The sequence below is a fragment of the Coffea arabica genome, chromosome 2c (genome assembly GCF_036785885.1).
Source record: "Coffea arabica cultivar ET-39 chromosome 2c, Coffea Arabica ET-39 HiFi, whole genome shotgun sequence".
Classification (NCBI taxonomy): Eukaryota; Viridiplantae; Streptophyta; class Magnoliopsida; order Gentianales; family Rubiaceae; genus Coffea; species Coffea arabica.
In genome coordinates, this window is record NC_092312.1 from 23,687,874 (window position 1) to 23,703,420 (window position 15,547).

Consider the following 15,547-nt stretch of genomic DNA (forward strand, 5'->3'; position numbering starts at 1 on the left):
AGCAGTTCTTCTAGGTGAAAAGTATTTATTCAAGAAAGCCTTCGATAAATCGGCCCAAGTAGTGAAAGTGTTTGGTGCATGTGAATTAAGCCACACCTTAGCATTATTTCTTAAAGAGAAAAGAAACAATCGAAACTTTATAGCATCTTCACTAACTCCATTAATCTTGATTGTGTCACAAATCTCCACAAAATTAGCTAAATGACCATTTAGATCATTCGTTGTAGTGCCTCCAAATTGTTCTTGTCAGAGAATTTGAATCAGTGCTGACTTAATCTCAAAGTTATTTGCATTGATTGCCGGTCGTGCAATAATTGTTTGAGATCCTTCCGTATATGGCAAAGCAAAATCTCTTAAGACTTGTTGATTGCGATTTGTGTGTTCCTCTGCCATTTCTTCTAAATGGAGCAATTCAATTACAATTTCACCTTCACTCTCCACTTCTTGTTGTTGAGCTTTCCGTCATGCCAAACGCCTTCTCCTATTTGCCATTTTCTCAATTTTAGGATTAAATGGTAGTATGTTACGGAGAGATCGGTGCATGCACTACAAAACATCAAAGTTCAGACGAGTTAGTACAAATTCTACTACTTAATATAAAGTAGTAAATTGGCACCGTTTATACAAGGAAAATTAAAACTGTGTAAGAATCGAAGATAACCTAAGAGGGGGTGAATAAGGTTGATTAAAAACCTAATTAACTTATGGGCATTTTTTGCTCAATATGAAATTTACCCTCTTTTCTAAGTGATCACACAATGAATCAATTAATGAATGAACAAGATCACTTGAGAGAAGTAAAAGAAATAAGCAATGTAAAGATCACAAACGTAACAATAAGTAAATAAAAAGGAAAGAATTGCAAACCAATTAACTACCCAACTCCTCTTGAACTTGTAGATTAATTCAAATTGATGAATTACAATCACTCTTGTGTATAAAGGAAGGTTCACCTCCTTCTTGCCCCAAACTCCACTCGGTCAAGTTAGAAAGTTTTACTATCCCTCAGGATAACCCTCGTAGAGCTACACTCAGGAAGTATTCACTCACAAATGAAAAGCTTACAATGAACCTCACACCACTAAGACTACAAATCTTCCTTGGAGAGTATTTTCTCACTAAAATCACTCTAGATCTTTTGTATCTTCAGTGTGCAAAAGTTATTTGAAGTTTCTGACCATGCTCCATTTATAGGAGACCAAGAAAGTGCTTCATTAATGCTTCCAACGGATAGAAAGTAGCTGAAGAGTCAACTAGCCGTTGGAGTATCGGACGTCCGGTAGTCTGGTTTCTTGCGTCCGACAGTAGGCAGTGAGTTTGAAAAATCTTCTTCAATTCTATCGGACGTCCGGTGCTTGCATCCGAAAGCAGACAATGAGTTAGAAGGAATATCTCAATTCTATCGGACGTCCGGTATTGTCTTTGTGAGCGTCCGACAGCTTTCGTCAAATTTGAACGATCCTATCGGACGTTCGATACTTGCGTTCGATCGAGGTTAGTGAGTCAAGGGAAATGTTTTATTTTCTTCGGACGTCCGATGGTGGAGTTCTTCATGCGTCTGAAGTTGCGCAATGATTATCGGACGTCCGATCCAAGCGTCCAACAGTTTTCAGCAGTCTTTGTCCCTTTCAATTGCACTTGATCTTTGAATCTGATTTGCTTTATAACTGAAAATATTTCTTGAAGAGATATTAGTATTATCCATTGTTTTGTAAATATAAAAAACTAGGGACCAAGGTCAACAAACTGAAACAGGTTTGATTAATAAAGCTTGTTTTTGCCCTAATATTATTTGAAATCCCCGACAACGAGCCAAAAACTTGATGTGATCTAAGCTTTCAAGTTAAATTCTCCCAATTATCAATCAATTTTTGCCTTTATACTCTGATTTTTTGCAAGTATACGGATCGTGTATTGAGTATAGTGATAATTAAGGGTCGATCCCCCAAGGACTTGATTACATACTATGGCTTTTTAACTTGCTTTATTATTTAAACACCGATTAAGTAAATAAACAAGAAATATAAAGGATTAAGCGGCACAACCGGCCATAAAAAGTAACATAAAATCGACCGTAAGTTGGTACAACCAACCATGTAGGCAGTAGAGAACAAGAGTTAAATCAAAAGCAAAGAACAAGTTAGATTAAGTTAGCTTAAGATTCAAATAAAGAGAAATCCTAAGGATTAGGATCCCTTATAACTCAAAACAAGTGCTTAACTTGGATGATTAGGGTTATTGATTTGTGGATTTTTAAGGAAGTAATTTTCACAATTGTTTGTATATTGCTTTCACAAATAAACAAACATACTTATACTAAATCTTCACCTATTGACATGATGAATTAATTTAGCACAAGTTCATGAAACTCAAAAAAAATTGCAAGCTTGAATTCACTTAGATGCACCTTCTACTAACGTGAAAATGCAAACTAAGGTTCATATATCACGAACTACACCTGCAAGGCAATTTCATGCAAAAACACATGATTGGATGATTTATAGTTTGTGATCAATAACCGTAAATGCGAGATTCAAATAAATGAACAACCAAGTTCACAAATCACCCTTGAATAAACTCAAGTGAACACAAGCTAAGAAGCTATATACTCATCTTTCTCCTTAGGAAGAAAGAGTTTAACTACTCATATGTATTAAACACACAAAACTTCATGTTGGTATATTAAATCAAGACTCAAATTTAGAAATTTTCATATTATTATTCAGTAGTATTTTAGTCATGTTAAGATCTTTGTAATTCTATTTGATTCAAATTATGATAGCTTTATTGTTTAGGAATTAATATTTTATTAGAAAATTTCTTGTAGTCATAGGGCTTGTTTGCTAAGTCTTCTAATCTATACATAGGGAATGTTAATATTATTTTCAGTTGAGAAGAATGAAATTTGAGGGCCTTGTTATTATGGTGTGTGATTAATATATTATTATTGATATTTATACTTTTTCTCCTACACATATACCTGCATGTGTGTAAATTGTCTCCCCATCTATATTAGTTTCATTAAATGTTTCTCCTATGACTTTTTGGTGAAATTTTTTTGAGTTTTACACTTCATGAACAATAATGTTTAACTGTAATTGTCTTGCTTGTCTGGAAGACCAATATCCAAAAGGAGTAGTTGTTCCTAGTCAATAAAAACACAAAAAATGGGAAGAAACAAAAAATTGCTCTAGCTTAAGTCCAAAGAGGTTAATAGGAATGGAGTCTGTAGCTGTCCAATATATATCACAAGTTTTACATTTTTTTACTAATGCAACTTCACGAGAGGCAAAAAGGGTACAAATGAAACAAAATTAATATCTCACTTCTTAAAAGACTTTCTTAATGGTACTTTCTCTGACATTGGCTGAATTTGCTATCAAAACTTTAAGTTCAGGGGAAGTTAGTGCTATTTTCAAAACCTTAGGAAAGGTGAATGCAACTATCAAAAACCTCAAGAGAGGTTTCTACAGTTATCCCATATGTACTTTAGCACATGCTTCCAAGTTAGATATTTTGGGACGGACTGGTCCCAAAGTTCTGCAAAACAAGGAATGCACAGAATGGACTAGTCCCAAATTTCCATGGACGGATGTCAAGTTCTAGAATTTAATTTTCCTAATTAGGTCTGGAATTAAAGGAGATGGAGAAAGAAATGGAGTAAGAGACGAAGAGAAAGAGAAGAAGAAGAAAGCATAACAGAATAGAGAGAAAAAGTAATTTTTGTATTAAGTTCCGTAACCATTTTTCTGTTACAAGGGAGGGTTATTTATACAATTATTCCTAACTAACTGCAGTAAGGAAATAACTATCAGCTTAAATCTAACGATGTAGTATTCAAGTAAGCTAATCCTCTTTGACCCAAATGCATATCTTCTTGAATAAAATGACATCCTCTTAATTTGAGAAGTTCTTGACAATCCATTCCCCTTAAAAGAAGCTTGTCCTCAACCTTGGATTTCTAGAAATTGTTTGTCAATGAAGCTCCTGTTCTCCCAAGATGATTCTAACTCTGGCAAATCACTCCACTTCACCAAGTAATGCATAATTGGCTGCAAATTTCACATGATAACCCGCCTTTTAAGAACCTTCTCAGGTTTCAAAAAACAATGATCTGCTACATCCAGTTCTGGCAGAGTAGATGCAATAGTTTGAGTAATCCCAACCTTCATTTTCAGTAAAGAAACATGGAATACTGGATGGATCGAGCTCCCTCTAGCAATTTTAGTTTGTAGGCTACTGCTCCCATTTTCGCAATAACTTGGAAAGGCCCATAATAGTTAGCAGTCAACTTCAGATTCCTACGAATGACTACTGTCTGCTGCCTATAAAATTGTAACATGAGGAACACCCAATCACTTTCCTGAAAAACTCTTTCAGTCATGTGTTTGTCAGCGAAATGTTTCATACGATTTTGAGCTTTGGCTAGGTTCTCCTTGATGAGGGATATAACTTGGAACCTTTCCTATACCATGTTAGTTGTAGCAGGTATGATACTCTAATCGAAAGGTCCCAGAGGTATATGGTTTGGTTTGTACCCATATAATGCTTCAAATGGCGTTACCTACAAGCTTGTATGGAAATTAGTGTTGTACCAAAGTTCAGCTGTAAGTAACCAACTAGTCTAGTGTGAAGGATGTTTACTGCACATACACCTGAGATAATTCTCTAGGCACTGGTTCACCCTTTCACTTTGACTATTAGACAGAGGATGATAGGATAAACTGTAATGTAGATTTATTCCTAGCATGCTAAACAACTCCTGCCAAAATCTGTTAATGAAGATTCTGTCTCAGTTAGAAATTATTGATTCTGGCAGACATGTAATTTATATACATTGTCAAGAAAAACCTAAGCTATTTGTTGTGCTGAATATGGATGATTGAGCTTAATGAAATGATTGAACTTGGTTAACCGATCCACCACTACTAAAATAGTATCAAATCTATGAGATAGAGGAAGTTGTTCAATAAAATCCATGGACAGGTATGACCAGGCTTGTTGGGGTATTGGTATAGGTTGTAGCAGTCTGGGGTAAAGGACATTTTCATGTTTGCTTCTCTGGCAAACATCACAAGATCTGACATACCAGATGACATCTCTCTTAATCCCAAGCTAGTAGAATAGAGTTTGTACCCTATATAAACACCCACTCTGACCAGAATGTCCCCAATAGCTGAATCATGTAGAGCTCTAATTAAGTTGATTTTGACATTATTAGTAGATCCCACATACCTTTGAACTTTAGCACCCTATTTTCCAGATGATAATCTGAAATTGCATTCGGATCTAACAGGAACTCAGATATTTTCTATTGAGCTTCTGCATCCCCATCATAGCTCTCAAGCAACTCTTACATCCAAGCTGGTTGTACTACGGAAATGGCACATATCTGATGTACAACTGCATTACTGTCACTAGTTCCCTCTACCCTTCTCCTAGAAAGAGCATCAGCCACTCCATTGTCTGAACCCCTCTTGTACTGTATCTTATAATCCAAGCCTAACAATTTGGTGAGCCATTTGTGTTGTAATGGATTTGTAAGCGTCTATCCAATAGGTGTTTGAGGGCTTGGTGATCTGTCCTAATGACAAAGTGATGGCCAACCAAGTAGTGCTTCCATTTGGTTACAGCTAGTACTAAAGCAAATAGCTCCTTTTCATATACTGATAGTCCCAGGTTCTGGGTTGATAGGGCCTTGCTAAGGAAGGCTACAAGATGTCCTTGATGCATCAATACTGCCCCAATGCCTACTTCACATGCATCAATTTCTATTACAAAACGAAGTTCAAAGTTTGGCATGCTCAATACTGGTGCAGTAGTCATAGCTTTTTTGAGATCTTCAGAAGCTATTTGAGCATTATGGTTCCATACAAACCTCTCTTTATTTAATAGTTGAGTTAGAGGCTTACAGCTCACCCCATAGCCCTTAATGAATCGTTTGTAATATCCATTTAACCCCAAAAATCCTCTCAATTCTTTGACTGTACTGGGAATAGGCCAGGTTTTTATACATTCTATCTTAGTTGAATCCATACTTACTCCAGCTTTAGAGATCACATGTCCTCGGTATTTTATTGAAGTCTGAGCAAATGAGCATTTGGATCTCTTACAGTATAGTTGGTTATCAGCCAAAACTCTTAGCACAGTTTGCAAGTGTTGTGCATGCAACTCCAAAGTTGGACTACAAATCAGGATATCATCAAAATTAACACAAATTTCCTCAAATATGGCTGAAATATCCTATTCACCAAAGCTTGGAAAGTAGCTAGAGCATTTATCAATCCAAAGGGCATCACCAAGAATTCAAAATGGCCGTGATGTGTTTGAAAGGCAATCTTAGGGGTGTCAACCGCTTTAACCACTAGTTGGTGATAACTAGCTCTAAGTTCTAGTTTGGATATGTACTTTGTGCCATGCAACTCATCTAGTAATTCATTTATGTTTAGGATGGGGAACCTATCCTTTACAGTTAACTCATTCAGCTTCCTGCAATCTATGCACAACCTCCAAGAATTGTCCTTCTTTTTAACTAGCAGTATAGGGGAAGCAAAAGGACTGGTGCTATGTATAATAATCCTATTTGAGAGCATGTCAGTAACCTATTTTTTAATTTCTATTTTTTGGGAATGGGGGCACCTGTGTGGTTTGAGCTTGAACGGCTCAGCTCCTGGTTTAAGAATGATCTGGTGGTCTAGCTCTCTTTCTGGAGATAGCCCCTTTGGAGTAGCAAACACTTGGGGTATTGTTGCGGGACTCTTTCTATTGTTTCTGGGAGACTCTCCTCTTGATTGCCTTTTAGTTTTGCCTGCAAGGCTACACAACTTCTCTACTTTTCCTGTATAAATGATCTGAGGTCCTTGCCTCTCACCAGCTCTATTGCAGGTTGGTTTATGAAGCCTTAAAGGTGCAGTAAATCTCCCCTGCTGCTAAAAGCAATGTTGAGAGTATGGAAGTTGGATGTGATAGGATTGAATTAACACATCCAGTCTACTCCAAGGATGATATCCCATCCTCCCAGCTCCATTATCTTTAGATCAAACTGGAATTGGTATTCTTGTATTAACCAGGCCATGTTGGGATAGATTGCTCCACTAGTTATGTTAGTCCCATCTGCCAGGATCACAATGAAAGGATTAACTGCTTGACGGGACAAATGCAACAGGTTGACAATCCTATGACGAATGAAGCTATCAAAGCTTCCTGTATCTACCAAAATCTTGACTGGCAAACCTCCTAGATTACCTATCAACATTATTGACTTTCTCTTTATGGCTCTAGATAAGGCATTTTAGGATACCTCAGCAAGTTCACCCACTCTACCTGTGTGTTCATCTTGCTCCCTTTCTGCATCCTCAAAGTTGGTTCTTCTTCCTCATTAATGCCTATGTAGTTCAAACTCCTGGTTTACACTGATGGCCAACTCCAAACTTCTTCCCACATCTGTAACACAAGTTATGTTTGCGCCTATACTATATTTCCTCAACTGAAATTTTACTGAACTCTCTGTGTGCAGAATCAATTTTCTTGGAAGTTGGAGCAGTTACGTTAAGTCTTTATGAGCTAGGATGGCTCTGACCACTTGCATGATTCTTATACATCCCAAATATAGGCTCTAATGCAATCTTCCCAGAAGACTTAGATTGTTTGGACTGAATTTCCAAGAAGCATTCTTGCAACTTAGCAACTTCAAAGGCTTTTAATAGTGTCTGTGGTTTGAACATCTTTACCATGGGTTTGATCTCATCTTTTAAGCCACTGATAAAATTGGAAACAAAATATGACTTGTCAAATTTTGGATTCCTGGTTAACATCAAAGTCTTTAGTTCTTCAAATTTTTCCTCATACTCCTCAACTGTCCCTCTCTGTTGCAATTTATTAAACTCCTCCGCTATATCAAGGGACCCTTTTCCAGAAAACCTCTCACATAACAATTCACTGAATTCCCCCCAAGATAACCGAGAGAGAGAGAGAGAGAAAGATATGAGTGGTAATGGTACCTGTTACTGGTAGCTTTCCAGAGAGAGAGAGAGAGAGAGGAGGGCGGAGGATGGCGAACTCTGTATACTGCAGGAAGAAAATGGAAGGCGCGTTCTCCGTGTTTGGAGACTGGTACTGAATTTTCAGTTGCTTATATACGAGGGATCGGAAAATCAAATTTGTTTCATTTCTGTTTTTTTAAAACTTTTTCTTTTTTCTTTGACATTTTCTTTTTTTTTTTGTTTTGGTATTTTGCGTTTGTTTGAAAGTTCCGAAAATTTACGGCGTGATTGAATAAACCGGTACCAAAAAATTAAGAAATCTGTTAGATATCTTAATGGCTTAGAATTTTAGTTTTCTTTGGTAATAAGAATTTTAGTGGCATAGTCAATTTGTTCTGTTTTCTGATGTCTATTATGGCTCAGACTGTAAATTGACTATCCGTTTGAATTGCTAGTTTTTAGAATTTTTATTAAAAAAATATACTGTAACAATTTAATGTATGTTTTGATAAAAAGGTGATTATAAAATATATTCACAAAAAATACAAAAAAAAAATTTGTTCTGTTATTTTTAGTTTTATTTTACATTAATTACTTATATCCTTATACTATATAAGAATGAGTTTTGGTGAAAGAGAGGATTGCATTTCAACCGCACAGACAGGGATCTTTTGGAAATGTGAAATATTCTGATGTGTTTTACAAGCTATAGGTATAAGTGAGGGAAGCTTGTAGTTAGGTATATTATCCAAAATACCCTTATTTATAGAGGGGTAAAACTTTATATTGGTGAAATATTTGGGTATTTATGGTACGTGCAATTAATCTGCACCCATTTGTTGCTTTTGGTACAACGCACATAAGCCAGTGAGTTTGTGAAATTACTGTAATATCCCTTAACTAACAATTAGTGGGGCTTTTGAGCCGCTTGCTGTGTCTGAAACGCTTGACTGGTTGCTGTACCCTCTTAAATGCTAAGGCTTGGTCGGAACCCATTTCTTGTTCATTTACATCTGAATTTAACGGCCATAAACGTGGGTCTGTTTACTCCCCTTTGAGCTTTAGTGCTTCAGTTTTGTCTTTTTGGCTTTGACTACCCCGTCTTGCCTCATCGTTTCCCTCTTCATCCAATCTCAGCTCTGAATTGCCCATTTGCTCTTCATTAATTACCCCCCAACTCAATGGCCAAACCGCCGGTATGTTACTGCCGAACCCGTCGCCCATCAGTTTCACCCTTTTCGCATTCTGCAATTGGGATATTTCTTCGTGGCTTCATGCTAAGCACCTCGAAATGTACTTCAGTCGCAGCTACTCCTGGTGGTTCAGCTTGAAGTGAGAGTTGTCCCCCCAATTTTTCCAGCCCTCCCCTTAATTTTGACGATTTGTTCTTAATTCCTGCAATAATAGACTCTTATCGTGCATTTCAGCTGCAAGATAGCATTTTCCGTACAAATCCGGTTGTCCTCTGTAATTTGACTGGTTAACTTATATTTTTATAGGTTTGGAGCAACATTCAGAAGGAGCTCTCGGTTGGGTTTCTGGAATAAGGTTAGTTTTTTGACATACTCTGCCTTTCTGCAGTATGCACGAATTTCATTTTCACAGAGTTTGATTGTCGCGCTTTGTGAAGTGCTTGATTATATCGTGTATTGTTGATTTCTAGCTATTTGGTGTGCCTCTTTATTCTTTTTCGGACTGAATTGCCCCTTTGTCTCGGTTATCCGATTATTCCACTGGTATTTAGTCTCATCTAGGCTTCGGCTCTTTAACTCGAGCTTCAAAATATTAAAGCCTATGCTTTCTGAAAAATTTATAGAAGCAAGCAGACCTAATAAGTAGATAGGTAGATAGGAATTTAGCCAACGAGGTGCCTGTACAGTTTGAGATTATACATAGGGCAGGGGATATAGAAGTTTCAGCTTATAGCAGCCACTGGTCTAGCTTCTCCAACATCCACGGGTCTGATTTCACCGCCTCCTTCCCCTGTCAACCATGCATGCATGGATGCCCTGAAGTAACAGATCAGAGGATCAAAATTACAGTTAATTTATACCGAAAGTTAATAATATATGGAATTTCTAGACCATAAATTAATCCTTGCATTTTGAAGATATCAAGATAAGGAGTAAGAAGTGACAAAGTAAATTAAGTTGATCTAAAAGATCTGTTAAGTTCATTTTTGGAACTCAGAAATCCACTCCCGGAATGTTTAAACTCATACTAACACTCCATAATGTTATTCGTCTCTCTTTTCCTCTGCTTAAAAGGACAACAAATTATGCATAGATTTTTGTGTAGAGAAAAAAACCCTCAGATCATTTGGATGATCAGATGCCTGAAACAGCTAAGTCAGCAGCTTTCTCAACTGCTTTTGAATTTTGAAAATCCATTTGGTGCAGCTGATTTTTTTTACTTTATGTCTACCAAGGATCATATGATCATGCTTGACAAGCATGACTAAACCTAATTGAAACGTCAAAAAGATTGCCAGCTGATCACTCTTCTCTTGTTTTCCCCATGGAGAACAAGCCTGAGTTAATGAAAACATGAATGGATATTATCTTCTGTACAAGTACTTCGAGAGAGGAAATTTTAGGCTCCTTGCAACCTGTTAGTGATTTTCAGTAATCAAATCAGAATATCCCTGAAACGGAAGGGGAAAGGTAGAAAGCATATATTCCAAAATCTAATGCCATTTAGATTAGGGGCTCATTTGCAATTACCTTTAAACCCATATCTTCAGACACATTAGATTGGTATCTTGTTGAAACTTCCAATGGGCAACTCCCTCCTTTGGTAATAAAATTAGCATTGCAAAGACTCAAAAGTTGCAAGAGTATATGAGACCCAATATAGCCACTATCACCCATGGTCACCCTATTTCCTTGACCTTCCACATCTGGAGAGTACTCTGCAACAGATGTTAGACACTGAAAAATGGCTAGCAGTCTTTCCAGTGGGAAAGTTCCGGGACCCTTCATGAGTAATTCCTGTTCAGCAGTTTGCTTCTGTTCCAATGATTTTACAGAGCTCCTGATAAGATAACAAGGAAAAAGAATCAGCAAAAAAAAAAAGGCTTCCTAAGATGACTCATACAATGCTGAGAAAATGATGCAACGAGAAGCAAGACTGCAGCCTTTGGGAACATGTTCGTAAAGGTTTAGCAAGTTTGGACACTTCAAGTTGCATCTGACAGTCATGAACCATACAGAATTGCGAAATATCTTTCAAAGTTCTTTTTTTTTTTCTGATTTCTGAAACTACAAATGACTATTGTTAAGCAAAGTTAAAAACGAGAATGTAAAAAGAGTCCACATAACAAGGCAAAAAGAAAACAAAGTAATTCTATTTTTTTCCCCACCTATGAAACCTATGGGTCTTTAGTAAATCAATTAGACACATCAAACAAATAAGTATACTAAATTTTCATTCAACCTAATTCTACTCATACGAGTTAGTGCTATAAGATTTTTGTTTTTGACAATTCAATTTTGATAACAAATATGTTAATTATATTGTTTTATGTAAGAGAAACACATTTTAATTTTAGTTGTATGTTGATTAATCAATACTTTCATACTTATGAGTTTCATAAGAATAGGAAGGAATTTGTTTAATTATAATTTGTTGAGTTGCGCCTAAATTTGGTACTTAGACTACCGATGTAATTGCTGTTAAGATCAAACCTTATGCAAGTTGAGTGAAATGAGGATTTGCTTTTGTTTTATTGAATAAGAATGAAAATTTTGTTTAATGTCAGTTTGATTCCTTGATCATACTTTAAATTCAGCTATTTTTTCTCAATTTAACGGAAGGATTTTTTTTATCAAAAAATCCATGAAATATTCCTTTATTAAGGTGCATGCATAATTGTGAGGACCCGCAAATTTCCTACATTTTTTTCCTCAAAAATGCCTTTTATTTGAAAATTATTATTTATTAAGGCCCCCTACCTCATTATATCACACTAAGTGTAAATAAACCTAGAAAATAAGGTTTTACGCTTTGGTTTCAAGTTTTGAGCAAAATTAGGGTTTTTGCGATTTTTCCGCCGGATGAATTTTCGGTACTGGCCAAGGATCAATTTGATGATTAAAAGTGACTCTTAAGTGAGAAATAATATGTGAGTAGTAGCAATGATATAAGGTTAGTGAATGGAAGGTAAAAACCCTAGTACGTGAGTTTTTAAGAAAAACGGCGCGAACCGGGGGGTCCCGCGCATTACCGATTGAACGCACCGCTTGACCACCATTTTTTTTCTTATCCAACAAGTTGTTGACTTTGGCACATAATATCTTCTCTCTTGGCAGCATGTTGACCGAAAATTGGTGGCTAAGAAAGGCAAGAAAGAAAGAGAAAAAAAGAAAGGGTGGTGGTGGTGACACTTGTCACCACCTCATGGCTTCTTACCAAGACAAACTCCATCCATATAACCTTAACACTTAGCCAATTCTTCCTCATTTCTGCTGGTGCTGGCCGAACTTAGCTTGGAGAAAACACCAAGGAAGATTTCTTCATTTCACCTTCAAATCCAACAACTTAGTGAGAAAATCAACAAAGTAAACCGATTAAACCTACTCTTGAGTGATTATCTAGTGATTGGTGGTGGAAATTTGGGAAGAGAGAGCTTGGGGCTATACTTGGGGAACTCAAATCAAGGTAAGAGGATGATATCTCTCCAACTTTCTCTTTCAATCATGGTTAAAGTAAGCTTAGTAGCTTGATTGGTGGTAGATTCATGGATGCTAGCATGTGTAGAAGTTTTTCCCCAATTTATTTGATGAACTAGGGTTTCTGAATTTCTGCTCAAGTTGATGTATGATGCATGAATGTTGCAATTAAAGTTATATAAGGTTGTTTAGTGGTGATTAGAACCAGAAATTTGAGGAAATTACACTTAGAGCTAAAAATTCCAGATTTCTGGAAAATTTCCCAAGCATTCTGTCCGAAATTGTATCTATATGTTAGAGGCCGAATTGGCCTTTGGTCAAAGAAGGAAAGTTGTAGAGAATGGTGTTTTATAGGTGCCTGTAAAATTTCAGCTCAATCGGAGCAACGTAGGATGTGAAAAGTCCAAAATACCCTTACTGTTCTAGGTATTTCCCAGCAGTCCGTTTCAGCAGTTGAGTCCAGTTTACCACGATTTTTGACCAGGATCCATTTTGATTTAGCTCTGGACCAAAACATGAAAGTTTTGGTGCTATGAAGTAGCTTTAAAATGCCTCTAAGAACACCTGATTCGGACTTGTGTACACTGAGTTAGGTTCATTACAGTGTTCTGCGTTTAAACAACCGACGAATTGGTTTCAGGTTTAGTAATTCGAGAATTTGACTAAGTTACATTGGAAACTGGACTACGTGACCTTCATGAATGTTGCAGCTCTGTGTCTTAGCTTCGAAACGGCGTAGGTTTAGTTTTAATCCGATAAGCGTAGCCTCGGGTATGGTATTACCGCATTTGTACGTCAAATCTGTCTTGAACTAAATTGCGTTTCTGCACTTGTACTTAATACGATTCTTGTTATTATGATATGGTGAGCCTATGGAACGGCTCTTGACATAAATTGCTGATTGTATGATGTTGGGATGTTGTTGAAGAAAAATAATGAAGCCTAAATGGCTGGAAATTAGGTAAACACAAAGGGCATGCTGTCCGAATTTTTACTCGAAGTCTAGAAAACTATCTTTGCGACTTGAGTGAAGGTTAAGTGATTATTCCTTGAACTATCGAGGACCTTTGTCATTTGTTTATCAAGGGTTATATGTTAGGACTTGGCCGAACTTGTACCCTTAGGAAAACGATATGAAACACTATGAAATCGTTTTACTTGCACTTTTGACTCAAGAGTCATTTTCAAGCAAAAATGTTATCAAATTTTTCAGTTTGAAGAGCGAGCAACTATTTCACGACTCTTCTCAAGTGAATTTCAATTTCTTGATTCTTAATTGAACGAAACGCTTAAGTTTCGAATCTTAGTTGATTTTCAAAGTTCTCAAGTTGAGTTTTATCGCAGATTTGGACTCCCAACCCGGAGTACCACCTCGACGCGAAAACTAGAAGCACTATTGTGATGAGTGCTTCCAAATATCCGATTGTACTTGATGTGTGTGTTCCCTACTTGACTTGCGTGATTACATGACAATGAATGAAAGGGCAAGGGTGTACTTTATCGCACTTGCCCTAATATGACCTGTTCTTGCTATTGATCATACTTGACTTGTTGTACATGTACTTGAATTATATCTTGCCTGGAATTCCAGAAACCCTGTGGCTAGTTAATCGAGTCGAGCCGGCAAGGGTCTGGTCGATTAGATAACAAACCCTGGGTCATTTGTAATGTCGAGTGGAGTGTTATCTCCTCGACTAACGGTATACTCGAGTATTACCACCCATGTTTTGTATGGCGTGCGGGCCCGGAATAGGGGGGTTGATTGGTGGACGGAAATTGGCGTGTAGCGGAGTTTATTTGGACTTGGAATTACTTGAAAGTTGACGGAGTGTCAACTACCACTTGACCAAGCTGGAATGGAGCCGTAACATGAATACCGTATCCTTATATGTGAATGTGCATCTAATACTACTTGACTAGCTGAAGTACTATTTCCTTGATTTGACTTGTTTGCTCGCCATTTCACTTTTATTTTGCTATAACTTGGTTGCTGACCAATTTGATACTTGGGAACTTTACTGAGCTTTGGCTCACCCCGTTAGTTTGTTTTCCTTACAGGGGTACGGGTGACGCGAGAGACTTGTAAAAGACTAGTGTAGCCTTTTGTTTTGACTTTTGACTTTTTGGTCTTGTACTCGCGTTATTCCTCGAACGAAACATGTTGTACTTGGATTGTATACGTTTTGTACTAGTTGGTGTATTAAGACTTTGTACCTGATTCCTATCAATGTAAATTATAAGTTTGAATCGTGAATATTATTTATGGCGCATGGTTGTGTATATATGATTCGATTGAGATAGTGAGTGAGTCCTGGCGAGAGCTGGGCAGGCGGTCCGCTGAGCCCTTTGGTACGCCTTAGGGGGAGGTGGGGTCGTCACAGGTGGTATCAGAGCTTAAGCTTGAATTGATCCGGATAGATTGAGTGCTTGACTTGATAGGCTAGGGTTTTATTATCGAGTTTAGCCTTAGCCTTGTTTTGTGCTTGATGTGTACTTACCTTTGCAATGTTATTTGCAAACTTAGGTGATGGCAGACACTGACTCTTCTGGGGGTGCTGGACCGTCCCAGCCTGCACCTACTGACATACCGACCGAGATACCTACTGAGGTGCCTGAGGTGCCTACTGACGCACCTACTGACGCTCCCGTGGTCGAGCCATATCTAGCGGGCCCTGTATGTCTCGTGATCACATACCAGGAGGTTCCCGGCGGGCCAGTGCAGCGGTGGTCCCCAGCGCGCAAGATCCGGCGCTGCGATTGCTGGAAGACCTACTCTTACCCTGACCGAGTAGTGCTTGCTATAGATGACGATCGGAGACGATTGGGTAGCACCAATCGTAGGTGCTTTGCGGAGATAGAGCGTCTCCAGGCCACTCTCCGAGATCAGGGAGCTCG

The 15,547-nt window shown here is 37.7% G+C and overlaps 1 long non-coding RNA gene across 1 annotated transcript; it reads left to right on the top strand.

Moving 5' to 3' along the window:
* The first annotated feature begins 8,955 nt into the window (after nucleotides 1-8,955).
* On the top strand, nucleotides 8,956-14,911 carry LOC140035878 (uncharacterized). Its single transcript, XR_011839780.1, has 3 exons — nucleotides 8,956-9,314; nucleotides 9,482-9,530; nucleotides 14,711-14,911. It is a non-coding gene; the product is annotated as an uncharacterized lncRNA (long non-coding RNA).
* The last annotated feature ends 636 nt before the right edge of the window (nucleotides 14,912-15,547 follow it).